The sequence below is a fragment of the Hemicordylus capensis genome, chromosome 1 (assembly GCF_027244095.1).
Source record: "Hemicordylus capensis ecotype Gifberg chromosome 1, rHemCap1.1.pri, whole genome shotgun sequence".
Taxonomy (NCBI): Eukaryota; Metazoa; Chordata; class Lepidosauria; order Squamata; family Cordylidae; genus Hemicordylus; species Hemicordylus capensis.
Window position 1 is genome coordinate 233,379,529 of NC_069657.1, and position 20,235 is coordinate 233,399,763.

Sequence of the window (20,235 nt, forward strand, 5' to 3'; positions counted from 1 at the left end):
AGATGTGCTTTAAGAGTTTAATGTTCACATGTGCAGTGAATAATGTTTGATGAATGATTCTCACTTCCAGATAATGCTAAAACCAGGGATGCTATGAGGTTATCAGATGTTAACTACATCTTCACAGCTGCTTGCTTTTATTTAAATTGTTTGCTGCATTTTCTTCAAAAATTATCTACAATGCAGCTCACAGAAAGAGATTTAAACCCCCCAATAAAAATCATCATAAACATGACACAGCAGTGAAGTAGAACTAATAAACAATACATGCAAGGGTTTTTTTTAAAAGCAGAGAGCAAAACCTTTCTGATCCCTCCTTCCAAGAAAGATACAAAAGAATAGGTCTTCACTTTCTGCCTAAAACTTCAAAAGAAATAAGCAAGGTGAGTCTTCCTAGGAAGGTGTGGAAGACTACCTAGGAAAGCATAGTTTAAGGCTTGGGTGCTACTAAAAGAAGGCCATGTCTCTCCTAACCTCTCCTTATAAGAGCAGCCCTGCTGGATCAGGCTCAAGGCCTATCTGTTCCAGCATCCTGTTTCATTTGGTGGCCCACCAGATGCCTCTGAGAAGCTCACAGCCAAAATGCAAGGGCATGTGCTCTCTCTTGCTGTTGCTCCTTTGCAACTGGTATTTAGAGGCATCATGCCCATGAGGCTGGAGGTGGCCTGTAGCCACCAGACTAGTAGCCATTGATAGAACTGTTCTCCATGTATTTGTCTAAGCCCCTTTGAATTGTTCCTTGTACCTCAGCAGTGGAGTCTCCGAAGATGATGACCTGAGTAATTGGGCAGTTCATATGGAAATGAACAAAATTACATTCTTTAATATTTTTCACTAATTGATTAGTGCAGTGAAATCAGTTCAGTGATTAGGGTCCTAATATTGGAACCGTATGCTTAAAGTTGGTTTGGACATTCTACCCCAATAGGCGCATGTAGGGTGGAAAGATACATTGGATGCAGGGATGGGATCTATGCACCCTCACTTTTAAACATGCAGTAAGCAGTGGTGGACAGTGTCATCTGAACTTACCCAGAATTAGTACAAACTATGGTTTTGCAAACCCACTTAAAACCATAGTTTCTGGTTCTGTTTTGCCAGCCAGTAACAAACCATGGCTTCTTAGACTTCATACCAAAACAGATAAGCTTTCCTAGCTATGATTTAGTATGGTTCTCAGTTTGAGCTATCTGTTCTCTCTCTCACACTCACACACACCCTAGATTCTGCAGCTATTGTGTTAGTTAAAAATAAAATGTAGCATTTTAAGGGTACTTTAATTCTAATCTTTTATAAATGACACTTGAATATTTTGTGAGTGCATGGAGAAGAAAGAAAGAATAAGCATCAGGGAATTTGGTCTCTTGTGTTGTCTCTTAAACTGTTCGTTCTGTTGCTTTTCCTCTTAACCTTGTTTTAGTAATGCAGTCATTAAAAGCAGGGGCAGCTCATCAGGGAGGGGAGGCGATGGCCTCAAGTGGCGCCTCTGTTAGGGAGTGCTGAGAGTGGGCATCCTGCCCCACTGCCCACCACCATGGCACTGCCTCACCTGCCTGCCACTCTTGAATGCCCTGTCACCCTCCACCATCGCTGTGGGCATGGGTTATAAACTGCAGGTTCAGCAGCGAGAAGGGAGCTCCTTCCTCCCTTGTTGCTGAATCTGAAGTTGAGAACCCATGGTGAAAGTGATGGGAAGGAGCGGGGGTCTCACAGGGGAGCTGACACCAGCACCGCACTCTGATGCTGCCACACTCTGATGCTTTCCTTGCTTAGGAAGAAGTAAGGAAACACTTGGACCAGGCATAGGATGTAAACTGCCTAGAGATGCAAGTTGAGGCATTATATAAATCCAGCACGTAGAGCCAGCGTGGTGTAGTGGTTGGAGTGCTGGACTAGGACCAGGGAGACCCAAGTTCAACTCCCCATTAGGCCATGATACTAGCTGGGTGACTCTGGGCCAGTCACTTCTCTCTCAGCCTAACCTACTTCACAGGGTTGTTGTGAGGAGAAACTCAAGTATGTAGTACACCGCTCTGGGCTCCTTGGAGGAAGAGCAGGATATAAATGTAAAAATAAATACATGAATAATTAAAAATAAATTAAATACATAAATAGGCTTCCAAAAGAACTCTGAAACATTTCTTGATGTAAATTAATACATTCTAATAATACACACACATACGGGTATGTCATATTGCTAAGTTCTAGCCAATCTCTAGAAATAGATTTCTTATCAATACTGCTAAGTACATGCAACAAAAGCAGAATCAACACTGGCTTAGAATGATAAAAGAACAAAGCCAAGAAACTAAACCAATAAGGTGTTTGCATATAGTACACAAAAGCACTCCTGGAATAGAAGTCACAAATCCTTCTTTCCGGTTTCCAAAAATGGTTGCATAATCCCTCTTGTGACATACTATAGTGTCAAAGTGACCAAGTCTTTGCAGTTAAGGAAGAGGAGAGTGAGACACTTCCCGATTAGTGAGCGATCTAGAAAAGTAAAAGTAAACCCTTTCCTGGAGGAAAGAGTATTATTTTGGAACTAAAGAGGAGATGGAGAGGGAAAGCAAGAGCAGAGATGTGTAATGTCTTTCCTTTTGAATAAAAGTTCCAATAGCTGTTCCCATTTTCCCTAAGCAGAGCTCAGCCTAGTGTAAAAAGCAAGGATTTTAATTATGAACTATAATGGCATGTGATTGAGCATAATCCTCTTAGTGCCCTTACTTTCTTGCTCTCCAAATGTCTTAATACAGCTTGTAGTGTTTTGGCTTCAGTGTCTCTAGAATGCTTCAGGGGTTGGTTTGGGATGTTAGAAAGGAGATTTTGCTTTTCAGTTTGTTGCCTGGTGAGGGTTCATGCACAGGGCAATGCATACAGCTAATTTTGCAGTATAATCGATCTGTGATATTTCCCTTTAAAATAATGGACCATATTCTTTGCCAAGTAAATCTGCATCACTGCAGTAATGCTCCAGTACAGTGCCTGAGACATATTGGTTTCCTGCTATCCTCTGCTTCAGCCCTCAACAATTTCCTCCTTTCTTCCCTTTCTTCTCAATTTCCTTCCTTTCTTCTTCATGTTGGATCTCCCAACATGCCCTGTCGCCTCCCTGTCCTCCCTGCATGTGGATTTCCCCACTCAATTGCCTTTCTGCTGCCCAGTCTCCTTCTCTTTCCCCACATCCCTGTGGTGTACAGCTCTCTCCGGCCTAATCCTTCCCACCTGATGCCCTTCCTCCTGCCTGACCTTTACCGCAACCTGGCTGTCGTCCTCCCCCTTGCATCAGCAGCTTGTGCCCCCACCCCCACCCCACTTTCCCACAGTTGGTTTATGGAAAAAGCAGGGGGAGGCAGTAGAGGTCCTCTTCGGCTATTTTGCTTTGATTTAAAAACAAACAAACCTCAGGTGGGAGAGCAGAGGAAGGTAGCAGCTGGCACACATGCACTGCTGTTGGGTGATTTTTGGGAAGGCCAGCAGGCCAGCGGAGGCAGTGTCCAGTGTCTGCCAACTAAGATAGCCAACTCCCCCAGCCTCGTTAGCAGGCCAGCCATGATTGTGGTGATGTAAGGGTTCAAAATGTGTGTGATGGTAAGCTACATTTAGCATATTATCGATGGTCAGGAAGTCATCTAGCGGGATGAGGTTGCCCTCTGACCTACTGTATAAAACTATGGCAACAATGACCAGACGAATAACACTGAGGCACCACCTTCTCCTTTTGGATGTTTAGTTATTCAGGGTTTTCTAGAGGAGGAGGGAGTAATGTATACAAATACAAAATATGTAAATACTACTACTATGGTGACGACTGATAATAATAATAAAATTATTATTATTATTATTAAAACTTTTATACCGCCCTTCCAAAAGGCTCAGGGTGGTTTACATTAAAAATAATAATTATATTTATATACTGCTCTTCAACCAAAGTTCTCAAAGCAGTTTCTATAGATATAAATAAATAAGATGACACCCTGTCCCCAAAGAGCTCACAATCTAAAAGAGAAACACAAGATAGACACCAGCAACAGCCACTGGAGGGATGCTGAGCTGGGGTAGGATACGACCAGTTGCTCTCCCCCTGCTAAATAAAGAGAATCACCACTTTTTAAAAGGTGCCTCTTTGCTCAGTTAGCAGGGGATAGAAATCAAAACATAGGTTGTATCCAATGTTAATATTGACTCAGTTGTGGGTGGGGGAGAGATTGCCCCCCTTTACCCTCCAGATGTCCATGTGGCAACCAAGCTGACAATAATAGTTTTTGCCTGTCTTATAGAGGGCTCTAAATTTAGTAAACAAATGCAAATGCATCACTTTGAAAAAATTCTTCTGAGATTTCCACAAATAACATACTCCTCAGAAGGACACTTTCCTTAGGGGCTGATTCTCCACACCTCTGCTAGCTTCAGTTTTCCATATTACTACTTCACCACCACCTCTAAAATTCTACATAAATGCTCTTCATAGTGACACTGTTAAGTCTCCTGGGCACCAAAGGAAACTGACCTTGCAAAGCATTCCCATTGCTGCTTTAGTCAACTTCATTTGCTTGCTCTTCTGAGTTTTATGTTTTCTTAAGTTGCAAAATATATTTAAAACATGCTCAGTGATCAATATTGCAGCAGAGGTGTGCAAGCATTTTTTTTGTACTTTCTTTTCTCCTCCATTAGAATACAGTATTACTTAGTAGTTTGGAATCTATATATTTCCATTTTTAGTAAGTAAGAAAAAATGATGAAAATAAATGCTAATTGCTTTAATGCAACAGGGAAAATAAAATCAATCAATCATCTTTATTATGGTCCAAGACCAGCATAAGATAGAACAGTAAAGCATGATTCAAGAACAAATTACGGAATAGTTAAAACATATGGTGAGGAGAGCTGGTCTTGTGGTAGCAAGCATGACTTGTCCCCTTAGCTAAGCAGGGTCTGCCCTGGTTGCATATGAATGGGAGACTTGATGTATAAGTCTCTCTCTCTCTCTCTCTCTCTCTCTCTGGAGACTTATACATATACATATCTTACAGTATACATATACATGTATATGGGAGACGTATATATATATAAGTCTCCCATATACATGTATATGTATACTGTAAGATATTCCCCTTAGAGGGAATGGTGCTGCTCTGGGAAGAGCAGAAGGTTCCAAGTTCCCTCCCTGGATTCTCCAAGATAGGGCTGAGAGAGATTCCTGCCTGCAACCTTGGAGAAGCTACTGCCAGTCTGTGTAGACAATACTGAGCTTAATGGACCTATCGTCTGACTCGGTATATGGCAGCTTCCTATGTTCCTATATTACTTTAAAATATTACTTTTATATTATGAAGCTATATTATAATGCTAAGCCACCTAATGGCACAGCGTGGAAGTAACTTGCCTAGGGAGCAAGAGGTTGCCGGATCTATATTGGGCAGTAGCGATATAGGAAGATGCTGAAAGGCATCATCTCATACTGCACGTGAGATGGTAATGGTAAACCCCTCCTGTATTCTACCAAAGAAAACCACAGGGCTCTGTGGTCGCCAGGAGCTGACACCGACTCAGCGGCACAACTTTACTTTTACTTTTATATTATAATGCTATAAAGCTGCTACCCTTAGAAAAGAGGGTAGCTATAAGATTATTAAGCAGCTGTATTTCAAAATGAAAAAATAAAAATTTCTGAGCAATTTGATACTGTGATAATACTGTAAAACTACTACACCTTAACATAGAGAGAAAAGATAAAAGCAAGACTGTAAAATCAATAAGATTATAACCATAATTGTAAGTAATATATTTAAAAGGATAAAAACATAGAATATATAAAATACAGTGGTCCCTCTACTTACGAAATTAATCCGTTCCGAATGCACATTTGTAAGTTGAAAAGTTCGTAAGTCGAAAAGCAGTTTCCCATAGGAATGCATTGGGAACGGATTAATGCGTTCCGGAGCCTAGAAAAAAGACCCAGACCCCCAGTAAGGCTTGCAAACTGCACAGGAACATTTCTTTTCAAGAATAAACAGGCAGTAAACAGGCAGGCAAGTCAAGGAAACCGCATGTAAAATTCGTAAGTCGAGGAAACCCCATCTAAAAATTTGTAAGTCGAAAAAACCGCATCTAAAACCGGATCTAAAACTGCCGTTTGTAACTCGAAAAATACTTATGTCGAGTAGTTCGTAAGTCGAGGGACCACTGTATGTGTAAGGTAAAAATAAAGAAGTGGAGAGAAATGTAAAATAAAGTGGCTAAAACAAGATATGTAAAGTAGGTTAGCTAACCAGGAGGACTGGGCGGGCAAGTAAAATAGTCAGTAGTTAAAAGCAATACAAGGCTGATACATGGTTATGGATTAGCAGTCAGGGCCTGTAGGATCTTATACGCTGCTGCGCAGAAGTTGGCAGTGTTCTGCATGAAGGCCTGGTCTTTGTCCGATAGCAACATCCAGGTGTAGGCTTGGCTTGGGCAACCAGGGTACTTGAAAAGTAGCGGAAGTATAAGCTTGACATGACTGTCTCTATAAAAGGGGCAAAAGAGGAATACATGCTCTGTGGTTTCTACCTCCCCGTATCACAGGGACAAAGTCTTTTCGTGATTGGAATCTTTCTGTATTTGCCTTCCAGTACAGCAGAGGGAAGGGCATGACAACAGGTGAGGGTGAAGGCCCTTCTGTGGCTTGGGATTTCTAGCTGTGACAGGTATGTGGCGGGGGTGGCAGAATATCTCAGTCAGCCTGGCACTCAGTGTCCATTATCCTCTGTTTGATTATTGCTTTTGCCTGGTCACGGCCCATAGCAAGTGGTGGTGGTGGGGGAGCCCAGGAGTGAAAATTTAGTGCACATGGCCCTTTTCCAGGAAGGTTGAAATTGTCCAGTAGGGTCAGAGGTGCCAAGCCTTGAGGGCTGAGGGATAGTTTAAGCCAGAGGTTAAGAATGGACAGCCACACTCTGGCCTCGATCTTTAACATGCCTGTTTCTAAGTGTAGAGCAGCATTTGAGACGCAGCAAGGCACTTGGAGGGCCGTTTTTAGAAATTTGGACTGCACCAACTCCAAGGGGGCAAGATTGGACTGGGGAGGCCCTATTGGGCACCATAGAGGAGTTGTGCCAACGTCTTGGCCTCATATAGTTTGAGCGCTGTACTGACCCCTTTAGTCCATAGGAATTTTGGAATGGCAGCGGACCTCCTCTAAGCAGTGAGGGTGACATGATCGCTGTGGGCCTTGCTTGAGCCAGAGGCACTCCCAGATATTTAAAACAGGTGACCTGTTTGATCTTGTGACCATTTATAATTTATACTCCAGGAACGGGACTTGGGTTTTCTGGTGAAAGCCATAACTTTAGTTTTTTGATAGTTGATTTCAAGTTGATCGTTCCTGCAATATTGAGCTAGAGCCATCAGCTCCCTTCTGAGACCTATGGGGGTCCTTGAGAGGAGGAAATGCATCTATCCACCAGCTTGGGAGGGTGAATGTCTGGGTTACTAAGGTGCCTGGCCATGTCATTGATATAGAAGTTGAAAAGGAGCAGGGCCAGGATGCATCCTTGTTTGACTCCCTTCTGTGTTGGGACAGGATTTGTGAGGAGGCTTCCAACTTCTCCCATAGCTTGACTCAATCAAACACAGCCTTAAAATCAATGAAGGCAGTGTAAAGGGAGGCCAAATTGCTGGAAGAATATTTTTCAGTGAGGTGCTGAAGCACCAGGCATTGATCGGTTGAGGATCTACCCTCCCTAAAGCCAGCTTGCTCCTCTGCTAGCAAATTTTCTTGGTCTAGCCAGTCCTTAAGTGTCCCATGTAGATGTCTAGCATAGAGCTTGCTGATGGTATTGATCAGGCTGAAGGGCCTGCGGTTGCCGGGGTCATCCTTTCTTCCATTATTGAATATGGGGTTATGATTGCCAGACCCCAGTCTTTGGGAATATGGCCATGAGAGTCAATATAAGTAAAAAGCGAGACCAAGACTGGAGCTCAACACTCTATATTATTTTTATAAGCTACGGAGGGATCAGGTCTTCCCCAGGGGCCTTCCCTTCTGCAGTGGGGTCTTCATACAGCTTTTGGAAGTGCATTTCCCAGATTTCTGTTGGATATGGGTGTCTAACTGAGTCAAGCCATTGCCAGTGGAGTTGGTCATGATGCTCCAGAACATAGTTGAGTCCATTGCTCTGACCACCTGGATAAAACTTGACCAAGTGGCCTTCATTACCTCTCTTTTCTTGCATGCCAGTAGGCGTTTGTATTGCCTCTTAAGGTTGAGGCGGTTAGGGAGGACCATTGTGGCAGTGGTACCTGAACTGGATTTGTGGATCTAGTAGGCAGAAACAAGAGCTTTCCTGGTATCAACACAGTCCTTGTCAAACCAAGGTTTGGATGGACACACAGGCAGCTTTGGGGGCTGGTGTCAGCCTTACGGATTAGGTGCTTTTGTAGCTCGTGCACTAGGGTTTCATAGGCATGCGTGGGATCCTTTGAAGTTAAGTCTAGCTGGTAGCTCTGTAGACTCTTCTCGGCAAGCAGCTCCTTTATTGTTTGATCTAACTGGGGAGACTATTTGGCTCGGTACTTGGCTTTTCCTGCAGGAGAAATTGTGGAGGGAGAAGCAGGCTTCCAAGCGGATCTGCTGGGAATGAAATGATAATTGAGGGCAAATTGGGAATTGATCGCTGTCAAGGTGAGGTACTACCTTAAAGTTCTCAGCAAAGGGTAGCAGGTTCCCAAAGACAGCAATGTAATCAATGGTGCTTGTTTTGGAGCCAGGTAATTAAGTAAGTTCTCCTGGATGGTCCTCTGCGTAAGATTTCAGCGTAAGATCATCCTCTGTCCAGGTTTCCTGCACCAAGATTATATCGAACTGGGAGAGGAAGTTGGTGGAATCTGCATCTCTGAAACTGAACCACCCAGCTACATTCCACGACAGGACCTTGATCTTATGCTGGTCTGTGGGATGTCATGGGGACAAGGCGGTAGTTAAATTCTGGGCAGGAGAACTCCATATGGGAGTCAACAAATCTCTGGTGGCCAAGTTGGGGGACTGGGGCTCTTACTGAGATGGGGGGGGCATCTGCTGGTAACTGCCCTTCTGATGGTGGGGGCAGTTCTGGTGAGGCAGTCGGTTGATCCAGCACTTCCTTCACAGAAGTCTGTTGTCTTGGTTCCAGCCCAAGGAGGTCAGCAGGCGAGACCTGAGTGCTCACTGGCTTGGGTAGGCTGCCTTGGGAACTCAGCTCACCAATGTTCTCTAGAAGAGGGTCGTTGTCCAAAGGTAAGTCAGTTCCCAGACCCTGTAAGGCGGAGGTCCCTTCCACAGATTCACGGCCTTGGGTGGGGCTATGCCGATGGACCTCTTGATGAGGGAATGCTATAGGCAGAGGAGATGCTGCATGGCTCTGCACTTCATTCTCATTGAATGCCAAAGGGCTTGTATGAATCAGATCTTCTGTCGAATGGGGTGGGGCAGGGAAAATAAAATAATAAATCAACGTATTCCCGCCCCCCCCCCCAGTTCATGATTACTAGACCATTACTAAACTGTGTGAATTAATAATCCGAGTAATTCCAGAAGAAGTATATCACAGAATAAACAATATATTGTCTAAATGAAAATGAGCCATTAATTATAAACAATGTGTGAAAATTAGTAGAGGACCCTGAGGTTCCTGTTCAGGATCTTTTATATGACAGTGACTTAGTGAGTTTTCTAACTAATTGTTACTGATGAAATGTCTCTCCCCACCCCCGCTTTCTTTCTTGACGTGAAAACCAGTTAAAAAGAACCACAATATATAGAAGACAAGTCTGTAAAATAAGTTCCCAACAATACAGTTGGAAATCCTGATACTTTGAGGTTGCCTTGCAAACAGTACATAATAACCGGCCAACTAGGGAGCAAGCATATGGGGTGGATATTATATCCACTCCAACTGTCCTTATTTTCTGGTACATGCCCTTATTTTATCTTATGGATACATTTTGGCCTTTTCTTTGGGAGGGGGGTATCTAGATCTGCCATTTTTCAGATTTTGCCCCACTCTCCCTGATCTCTCTCTCCCTCTCTCTGTGAAATGTCTAAATGTGTTTAAATGTTTGTTTGCTGTTAAATATATTATTCATTATTTATTTATTGTTCCCAATTTTTAAGCAGTGTCTTCAGCAACAAGTTGCAGGTGTGATGATGTTACCTGAGTTAACCTTCTTTGAGGTTAACCTGAGTTAACCTTCTTTGAGGCCAGTTTGTCCCCAGCCTCTTAGACCTAGTATTAATCTGAGGTGGTATATCTGTGTCTGTACCATTTCACTTTTCAGGTGAGGCTCACATTTTCATGATTCAGATACCCTTCTGTTTGCTGGGCTTGCCAGGGGTGGGAGAATGAAGGGCAGTTGCCCAGTATTGGGCCAAGTTTAGAGTTGCATAAAAAACTCCAAGAATATTTTTTGAAAATATTCTGAATAAAATACTGTTTGCATATAGTACATGCCTCAGATTAGAGTTGAGGTCATTTGTTTTCCTGTTTTAAAATGGCTCCTTGCTGTTCTTCCTTGCTGTGCAACATCATGCCCAAGTGGCTGAATCCCTTGAAGATATAAGGAGATAACGGAGAGATTCAGCAGATATTTCAAGCAGTGCTTGAATTTCCAAGCAATCTAAGAAAAGTAGTAGTCCAGTAAGTAATGTAAAGTGGGTGGTGTGCAATCTTTATTGAATTGACTCCCACAATACAATGAAGTAGTTTATTCCCATTTTAGTGTAATGCCCATTATGATGATAATGAGGAGTGGTGTTGAAAGAAGGAAAGAAAGGAAGGATTGTAGGGTCGGTGTCAACTCCTGGCGACCACAGAGCCATGTGGTTTTCTTGGCAGAATACAGGACTGGTTTCCCATTGCCTTTCCCCCGTGCAGTATGAGATGATGCCTTTGCTGTTGTCACGGAAGTGAGCATCTGCCTCCAGCACTGTCCTATATTGCTGCTGCCCGATATAGGTGACTACAAATATATATTTACTAGGCACAGTCTGGGAAGCATACCGGTGGGGATTTGAACGAACAGCCTCTTGCTCTCTAGTAAGCTTGATAAAGAAACCATCCTGATCCACAGTACACAGAGGCAAATGTGTTCCAACCAATTGCGGTGGGGGGGGGCCAGAACACTAAGTAAATTGGTCCTTGAAAGAAATCCAGATTTGGTGTCCTAATTATTAAGGGAACACTATCAGATGCTAGCAATGCAACTGCTTAATTTGGTGTTACGAAATAAATTCAATGGAAGAATGAAGCTCTGCTGATGCAATGTCATCTGGCAGCACACAGACGCACTAATGAGAGAGCTGCAGACTGCTTTGAGAACTCTTATGTGCAGTCTCTTGGCGTAATGTGTATTTAAGCCTTCAGTTTGTGAATTTTCCTTATGTTTAATGAGAAGCCCTCTACCCTGTGTTTGGCAAATACTTAGCCAGTTCATTGAGCTAAAGTTCTTGTAGAGGTTTTGCTGGGCAAATGGTGAAACAATTTTAAAAAACCTCAGCATTGAGGTAAACTGCTGTCTCCTTCAACCTTTTCAAATATTAAAGAATGGGGCGGGGACTCTGTACATGAGATGTTTTTCTAACATCTGAAGAGGACATAGGAACATAGGAAGCTGCCATATACTAAGTCAGACCCTTGGTCCATCTAGCTCAGTATTGTCTTCACAGACTGGCAGCGGCTTCTCCAAGGCTGCAGGCAGGAATCTCTCTCAGCCCTATCTTGGAGAAGCCAGGGAGGGGACTTGGAACCTAGATGCTCTTCCCGGAGTAGCTCCATCCCCTGAAGGGAATATCTTACAGTGCAAACACTTCTAGTCTCCCTTGCATATGCAACCAGGGCAGACCCTGCTTAACTTAAGGGAACAAGTCATTCTTGCTACCACAAGACCAGCTCTCCTCTCCTCTTGTGGGCATCTTATGAACTGGAAAAGGCACCATGAGTCATCTATTCCAGCTTTTAGCTTAAGTTAGGATATTCTGTATGACTAGTAGCTTTAAGCCCGTTTCATTAACGGGCGCCAGTAGAGAAGAGTCACTTGCCCACTCTCTTGCCCTCCCTCCCCCTCCCACCCCTCTCTCCCCCTCCCCTCCCTGTCAGCCTCCTGCCCCACTCCCTCTTGCCCTTTCCCCTCCCCCCTGCCCACTCTTGCCCTTCCCCCTCCCACTCCTCACATCACATCCACTCACTTGGGCTGCTCAGACGCAGCTTCCTTTTTTTCTCCTCCCGCTCCCTCCGTCTCTGATGGGGCCGAGTGCGGCGGCCGCTGCCAGCGGGCCGGGCCCAGTCCTCTCGCCGCGGCTGCCTCCACCATTGGCCCCAGTCGCCCCGCAGCGGCCACCGCCGGCGGCCGCCAGCGGGCCCAGTTCCCCCGCCGCAGCCACCGCTGCCAGCAGGCCCAGTCTTCCTGCCGCGGCCGCTCGGCCGTACCGTGTTCTCTGGCTGAGGCCGGCTTCCCCCGCCGCCGCCGAGGCCGGCTTCCCCCGCCGCCACCTCCTCCCCCCCACCCGGCTTCGGCAGCGGCCGGGCTGGACCCGCCGCCGCCTCTGCCCTCTCCATGGCCGCCTCCGGCCTCCCCTCGGCCGGGCCGACCAACCAGCCAACATGGCCGCCTAGTGCCTGCGGCCGTGTCTCCCTCGGCTGTTCTGGGCATGCGCGCCGCACATGCCCAGAACAGCCGCGCATGCCCAGAACAGCCGAGGGAGACACGGGCGCAGACACCAGAGACACGGGCACACACTCAAGGGCTTTATTATATAGGATTTATATAGCCTTCCCTCAGATATTGCCATGAAGGCGTTTCCAAGATCTCCCTAGGCATCTTCCTTTACTGATGAGCTCTTGCAGATTTTTGTTCTATCTCGATATGAAGAGTTGCCTTCCATCTTTCTCAACATAATAATGACTGCAAATGTGAGAGAACCAAGTGTCTCTTTGTAATTTTATTTTTGTTAGTCTAAGCTTCCCAAGCTCCATCCACTTTTCTCTGATGGCTGGGTGCTTTCCAGATGGCAACTTAAAATTGATTTGAAACATATAGGCTTGGTGTGCATTTGTACGATCTGGGTTTTGACATCATCTTGCATATGGGAACAGCAAGGTGCCATTTGCACAGCCACAGCCTGTCTTGGGATCTTATCTTAATGTTTCAGGTTTAAAGTGTTGTATTTATTTTATTTTATTTTATTTTTATACTGCCCCTCCAAAAATGGCTCAGAGCAGTTTACAACAAATAAAACCAATCATAACAGTTAATTAACAGTTAAAATCAAAACTAAATCAATTAAACAATTAAAATCATTTTAACAGTAAAAACATTAACATTAAAATCAGATTTTAACAAAAAAGTAGCTGATTTTTTTTAGAGTGCAGCTTGCTGGGTCTACTCAGAAGCAAATGATTCAGTTCAATGGGCTTCCTTCCAAGTAAGAGTGCATAGGATTGCAGCTGTAGAAGTGTAGCTTGCACAGAGGCAGACCATTTTTTGCTGGTTGTTTTTTTTTAACCCTAACCTGGTGCTCTTACACAAATCGTGGTGCTGCATCCTGCACAAACAGGGAGCACATTTCGGTGGGGTCCACCCAGCAACACAGCTGCAGAAAGTGACTGCCAAGGTGATGGGGGCCTCCATCCCCGTGACTGGCTGCATCGGGGAGGTGTGGTGGACAGTGAGCTGCTTAGTCAAGGGAAGAGGGTGGCAAGAAAGTTGGCTGTGTGCAAATTCACTGAGGAAAAGGAGGCGAGGGAAAGCCATCAGCCACCACCACACCCCTCTCTCTCTGAGAGGAAGTGGTGTTAAATCTGATGGCTTCAGAAACATTAGGGTAAAAGCCATGGGATTTTACACCACTTCCTCCTGCAGTCTGGAAAGCACCCTGGCCAGTTCGTCACAGATATGTCCTGGTGACTTTCCTTAAGTCAAATTGACTGTCTGAGCTTTCCTAAGAGTTTAGTGCGGTGACAGCAGGGATCCACAAATACAGTTGCCAGTGCAATCACTCTGACAACTTGTAGCAGAAGCCACTAGTATACTCCTTCATAGGCAGGGGCATAACAAGGCTGGAGTGGGCCCAGAGACAAAATTTTAATATGGGCCCCCCAAAACAGGGGGCAGGGAAGTTTTCAGGGCACTGAGTGCCACCCACGGCCACCCCCCATTTCCTGGATTTGTACATGATGTGCGGCGGCTGCGCCGGGGGCAGCAGGAGCCGAGCGAGCAACTGCACTAATTGGGCACACTTGAGGAGAGAGAAGAGGGGGCGCGTGGCACGCTGCTGCTGAACATGTGGTCATGGCTGGGGCTCGCGGCTGCACTGGGGGCAGCAGAAGGAGCCAAGCAAGCAACAGCACTAAAGTTGGGTGCCACACACACACTCTTGAGGAAATAGAAGAGGCAAGGGGTGCGCCGCCGCGGACCATGCAGTCATGGCCAGGGCCGGCAGCTGAGCCAGTGGGGGGGGGACCAGGAGCCCACGTGGCCAAACAAGAAACACCAGCAGCAGCAGCAGTTGGGGAGGGCCGCTGCCAAACACACATACACTTGAGAGAGGAGAGGGGGCGCGCCACGGTGGACCATGCGGTCATGGCCGGTGCCGGTGCTGGGGGCAGCAGCAGCCGAGCAACAGCCTGTTGCAGCACTAAGGTGGGGACCGGCGTGCCGTGGCTAAGCTTGTTACCAACAATACACACACACATACCCCATGGGCAGCATGCAGCAGCACAGCAAGGAAGGTTAGGCGCCAGCGGCAGCGCCACTGAGCCAACACCCCCACCCCCACCCCGTTAAGGCTACAGCCCAGCCGGGAGGGAACACGAGCGGCCGGGCAAACTCGAGAGGCTCAGACTCAGAGGCTGCGGCGGTGATCTCTTTCTCAGACTCTGTTCTGTTGCTCGGTCCCGCTCCAGCCCCTGTAGCACATGTGCTCCCAACCAGCCAATGAGAGAGCCTCTCTCTGGAAAGGGAGGAGGAGAGGAGCCTACTGTTGATTGGATGCAGCGGCAAAATGGTGGTGGAAGGAGGGAGAAGGACGGCACCGGAGGGTAAAATTAAAGGAGAATTGATCAATATTTTTGATGAACAAAAAAATAATGAATGAAAGGCTGGGGGGAGTCACGTGACCTGTCTCTGGGGGCCCAGACTGGGGGCCCCCCCAGACAACTGCCTCCCCCTGCCTAATTATAGTTACGCCCCTGTTCATAGGAATAATACATTTAAAAGGGGGGGGGCACTGCAGGCAGGGCCACATCTTGTGCTAGAATGTAGATAGAATGGGTTGGAGAAGAGGGCTTGCTATGCACACTTTCTACACACATATTCTGCTAACTGGGCAGCGGTAGCAAATTGAATGCAGTTACTTTGCATCTGTAGTGTAGGAAGCAAAGAAGCAGAATCTTGCTATCTACAAGAAATAATGATTGAATATGGAGCCTGCTCAAAATGTGTAGCCCCAGTGTGGTATCTTTGCTCTGCAATGACCTTATGTCACTTTTGTGTGCAGAGTTGCTTTTGTGATGAAAGGTCCTCTCCTGCAACACGTTTTTTTAAAAAGAAGCCTAAGAGAGGTAGTCAGAGGAAAGCTTGCAACATTTCCATAGGGAGGACTCAAGGAGAGGAGGACTGGTCTTGTGGTGGCAAGCATGACTTGTTCCCTTAACTAAGCAGGGTCCACCCTGGTTGCCTATGAATGGGAGACAAGAAGTGTGAGAACTGTAAGATATTCCCCTCGGGGAAGAACAGAAGGTTTCAAGTCCCCTCCCTGGCTTCTCCCAGATAGAGCTGAGAGAGAGTCCTGCCTGCAACCTTGGAGAAGCCGCTGCCAGTCTGTGAAGACAATACTGAGCTAGATGGATCCAAGGTCTGACTGAGTATATGGCAACTTTCTATGTTCCTAACCAGAGCTCTTGATTCTCTGTTGTGGTCATAGCTCTCTGTTAAGTACTTACAGTTGCTCATTATTTTTTAAATATGTTGGTCTGAAACAAACAGGTAACTCTAGTCCAGTTTTAATGGTGTTAAGGAAGGTTTCCCAGGAGTTGGATGAAATGCTTCTGTTAATATACCATAAAATTTTGTCTCTTGGGTCCCAGCATTGTATGAATGGTTCGTGTTCGTTATCCACAATAGCAGTTTTAAGCAATGCTGCTGAAGGAACAGTTAATTTCCCATTTTATATTGTTTTTTCTTTCTGATGTTAAACACTTTACATTTGTCCTTGTTGAACCATATTCAGATCGGCTCTCTAGTTTATATCAATTTCCAGTATGTTGAGTTTTTACCACATTCCATCCAGAGGGCTTGGAATGAGTCACACTAGTTTAAAACAGTTACAGAACATCGTTTTAACTTTTTACAAATGACGTATAGAGCAAAATATGTAGATGCAGTAAGTTAAAACTCCTCAATATTAGTTTAAATGGGAGGACTGAAATATTTAAAAGATACACTTGTTTCTAAAAGATGCTGAGGGTTGTCTGAGTCTCCAGAGAAAGACAATTTCATAATTGTACATTAGCTTCTGAGAATACCTCTCTCCTGAATAATTGTTGCTCTTGGGTGCTCTAGCCTCTGAGAGATTGCAACACAGCATAGGGGAGGCGGTAGCAATCTCTTCCAAGGAGTATGCTATCGGACCTATGTTGAACCAGTTTCTCTATTACAGAGCAATATTAAAAGCACCATTTAAAGGAGTGTGTGTTGAACTTCTTTAACTGTTCCCATTCTCTAGCTCAAGTTGGGTCACAGCTTTTTTAATGATACTAAATATGCCCTAGACTGTTTGGGCTGATGGCCTACTTCCCAGTTAACCAGCTTTTAAAAAGTTAACTTTACTTTTGGCATAACTTGTTTTCGAAGCTGGTTTGATACTTATAAGGCTTAATGCTATTTGTAAAATGACACTAAAATCTCAAGATAAATTTCCTGCTTCAACAGGAGTCCTTTCAGTTTAAGAAAAGTGTGCTAGGCTTTGCTTGCTTGAAAACCTTTTCTTGGGTATGTAAGCAACATCTTTCCCCAGTACTTCATCTTTCTAGCAGAATCTTGTGACTACCATTATGCCACCTGAAAAACATGATTAGTCTTCCTCCCCTGCATCATAAGTATCGCCCTGCTGGATCAGTCCCAAAGCCCATCTAGACTAGCATCCTTTTTCACACAGTAGCGCTCCAGATGCCTCTGAGAAGTCCCACAGGCAAGAGGTGATGAGTGCATGCCCTCTCTCTTGCTGTTGCTCCCCTGCAACTGGTATTTAGAGGCACCGTGCCTCTGAGGTTGGAGGTGACCTATAGCCACCAGACTAGTAGCCACTGAGAGAACTGTCTTCCATGAATTTGTCTAAGCCCCTTGTAAACAGCCTGGTGGAAATCATAAATGCTTCTCTGAGGGAGGGGAGGATGCCTCCTTATCTTAAGAGGGCAATCATTAGACCTCTTCTAAAGAAGACTGCATTAGATCCCTCAGAGTTGAGCAATTATAGGCCTGTCTTGCCCATGGCTGGGCAAGGTAATTGAGAGGGTGGTGGCCTCTCAGCTCCAGGCGGTCTTGGAGGAAACTGATTATCTAGACCCATTTCAAACTGGTTTTCGGGCGGGCTGTGGGGTGGAGACTGCATTGGTCGGCCTGATGGATGATCTCCAACTGGCAATTGGCAGAGGAAGTGTGACTCTGTTGGTCCTTTTGGATCTCTCAGCAGTTTTCGATACTATCGACCATAGTATCCTTCTGGAACGTCTGAGGGGGTTGGGAGTGGGAGGCACTGTTTTACAGTGGTTCCACTCCTGCCTCTCGGATAGATTCCAGATAGATTGGAGACTGTCGCTCTTCAAAATCTGAGCTTACATATGGTGCCCCTCAAGGCTCCGTACTTTCTCCAATGCTTTTTAACATCTACATGAAACCGCTGGGAGAGATCATCAGGGGATTTGGAGCTGGGTGTTACCAATACGCTGATGACACCCAGATCTACTTCTCCATGTCAACTTCTTCAGAAGCTGGCATATCCTCCCTAAATACCTGCCTGGAAGCAGTAATGTCCTGGATGAGGGAGAATAAACTGAAGCTGAATCCAGATAAGACGGAGGTACTTAATGTGCGGGGTCAGAACTCTAGAGACGATTTAGATCTCCCTGTTCTAGATGGGGTCACACTTCCCCAAAAGGAACAGGCTTGCAGTCTGGGAGTACTTCTGGATTCACACCGCTCCCTGGTTTCTCAGGTTGAGGCGGTGGCTAGGGGTGCTTTCTATCAGCTTCGGCTGGTACGCCAGCTGTGCCCGTTTCTCGAGATCAATGACCTCAAAACAGTGGTACATCTGTTGGTGACCTCCAGAATTGACTTTTGTAATGCGCTCTACGTGGGGCTGCCTTTGTATGTAGTCCGGAAACTTCAGTTGGTTCAGAATGCGACAGCCAGGTTGGTCTCTGGGTCATCTCGGAGAGACCGTGTTACTCCTTTACTGATGGAGTTACACTGGCTGCCAATAGGTTCCCGGACAAAATACAAAGTGCTAATTATAACTAGTTATAACAAAGCCCTAAACGGCTTAGGCCCTGTGTATCTAAGAGAGTGTCTTCTTCATTATGAGCCCCACTGCCCATTGAAGTCATCTGAGGAGGTCCGTCTCCAGTTACTGCCAACTCGTTTGGTGGCTACACAGAGACGGGCCTTCTTGGTTGCTGCCCCAAGATTGTGGAATTCGCTCCCTGCTGAGATATGATCCTCCCCATCTCTGGCAATTTTCAAAAAACACTGGAAAACCCATCTTTTCACCCAAACTTTCTCAGCTTCCCAAATTTTGGGGGTTTTAACATCTGGTTTATTTTAAAATTGAAAACCCGATTTTGGGATTTTAATCACTGTAATTGTTTAATTGTTGTTTTAAAATATTTTTTAATTGTTAATTGTTATATTGTTTTTAATTTGTTTTAGCTCTTTACTGTTGTAGTGGTTTGTTTTAATTGTAAACCGCCCTGAGCCATTTTGGAAGGGCGGTATACAAATCAAATCAATCAATAAAAATAAATAATAAATAAAGCCATCCAAACTAGTGGCCGTCACCACATCTTGTGGAAGAGAATTCCATAGGTTAATAATTTGCTCTGTGAAAAAGTATTTCATTCTGTTGGTCCTAAATTTCCTGGTGATCAGTTTCTTGGGATGGCCCCTGGTTCGAGTATTTTGAGAGAGGGAGAAAAACTTATCTCTGTCCACTCTCTTTTCCAGACAAAAAAGCCGCAAATAACTGAGCTGGATAGACCAATGGTCTGATTCAGTATATGGCAACTTCCTATGTTCCTAAATGCTGTAGCCTTGCCTCATAAGGAAGGTGCTCCAGGCCCTGATAATCTCGGTTGCCTCTTCTGCACCTTTTCCAGTTCTACAATGTCCTCCTTAAGATACAGCACCAAACTGTACACAGTATTCCAAATGTGGCTGCACCATTGATTTGTATAAAGGCATTATAATATTAGCATTTTTATTTTCAATCCCCTTTCTTTTATTTTCAACCCCCTTCCATATGGAAATTGCCTTTTTCACACGTGCCACACACTGAGTCTGCACATAGACACCAAGATCCTGGTCAGTCATTGACAGCCCAGACCCCGTTAGTGTATACGTGAAGTGGGTGCGGGGTGGCGGGGGGTTGTCCCAATATTCATCACTTTATGCTTGCTTACATTTGTTGCCCATTCACCCAGTTTGGAGAGATCCTTTTGGAGCTCCTCACAATCTGTTTTGGATTTCACTACCCTAAACAGTTTAGTGTCATCTGCAAACTTTGGCCACTTTGCTGCTTATCCCAACTTCTAGATCATTATCTGGTCTTGTGGTAGTAAGCCTGAATTGTCCCCTTTGCTAAGCAGGGTCCACCCTGGTTTGTATTTGGATGGGAGACTACATGAGAACACTAGAAGATATTCCCCTTTGGGGATGGGGCCACTCTGGGAAGTGCATCTGTCTGTTTGCATGTAGAAGGTTCCAAGTTCCCTCCTGGCATCTCCAGTATAGTGCTGAGAGAGACTCCTGTCTGTCATATGGTGCAGGGATGGTAATAATACTAAAGGAAAGAACGGTTTGTAGCAATATATAAACAATAGTCCAGGGGTGGGCAACCTTGGCTGTTGTTGAACTATTATGGGAATTGTAGTTCAACAACATCTGGAGAGCCAAGGTTGCCTACCCCTGCAATAGATTGAGAAAATATTTGTTGTTGCCATCCTATCC

General features: G+C 45.2%; 1 protein-coding gene across 2 annotated transcripts in view; it reads left to right on the forward strand.

The window, feature by feature from the left end:
* MREG (melanoregulin) overlaps nt 1–20,235 on the forward strand; it is a 64,329-nt gene that overhangs the window by 32,123 nt on the left and 11,971 nt on the right. The gene's annotated exons all lie outside the window — the stretch shown is intronic.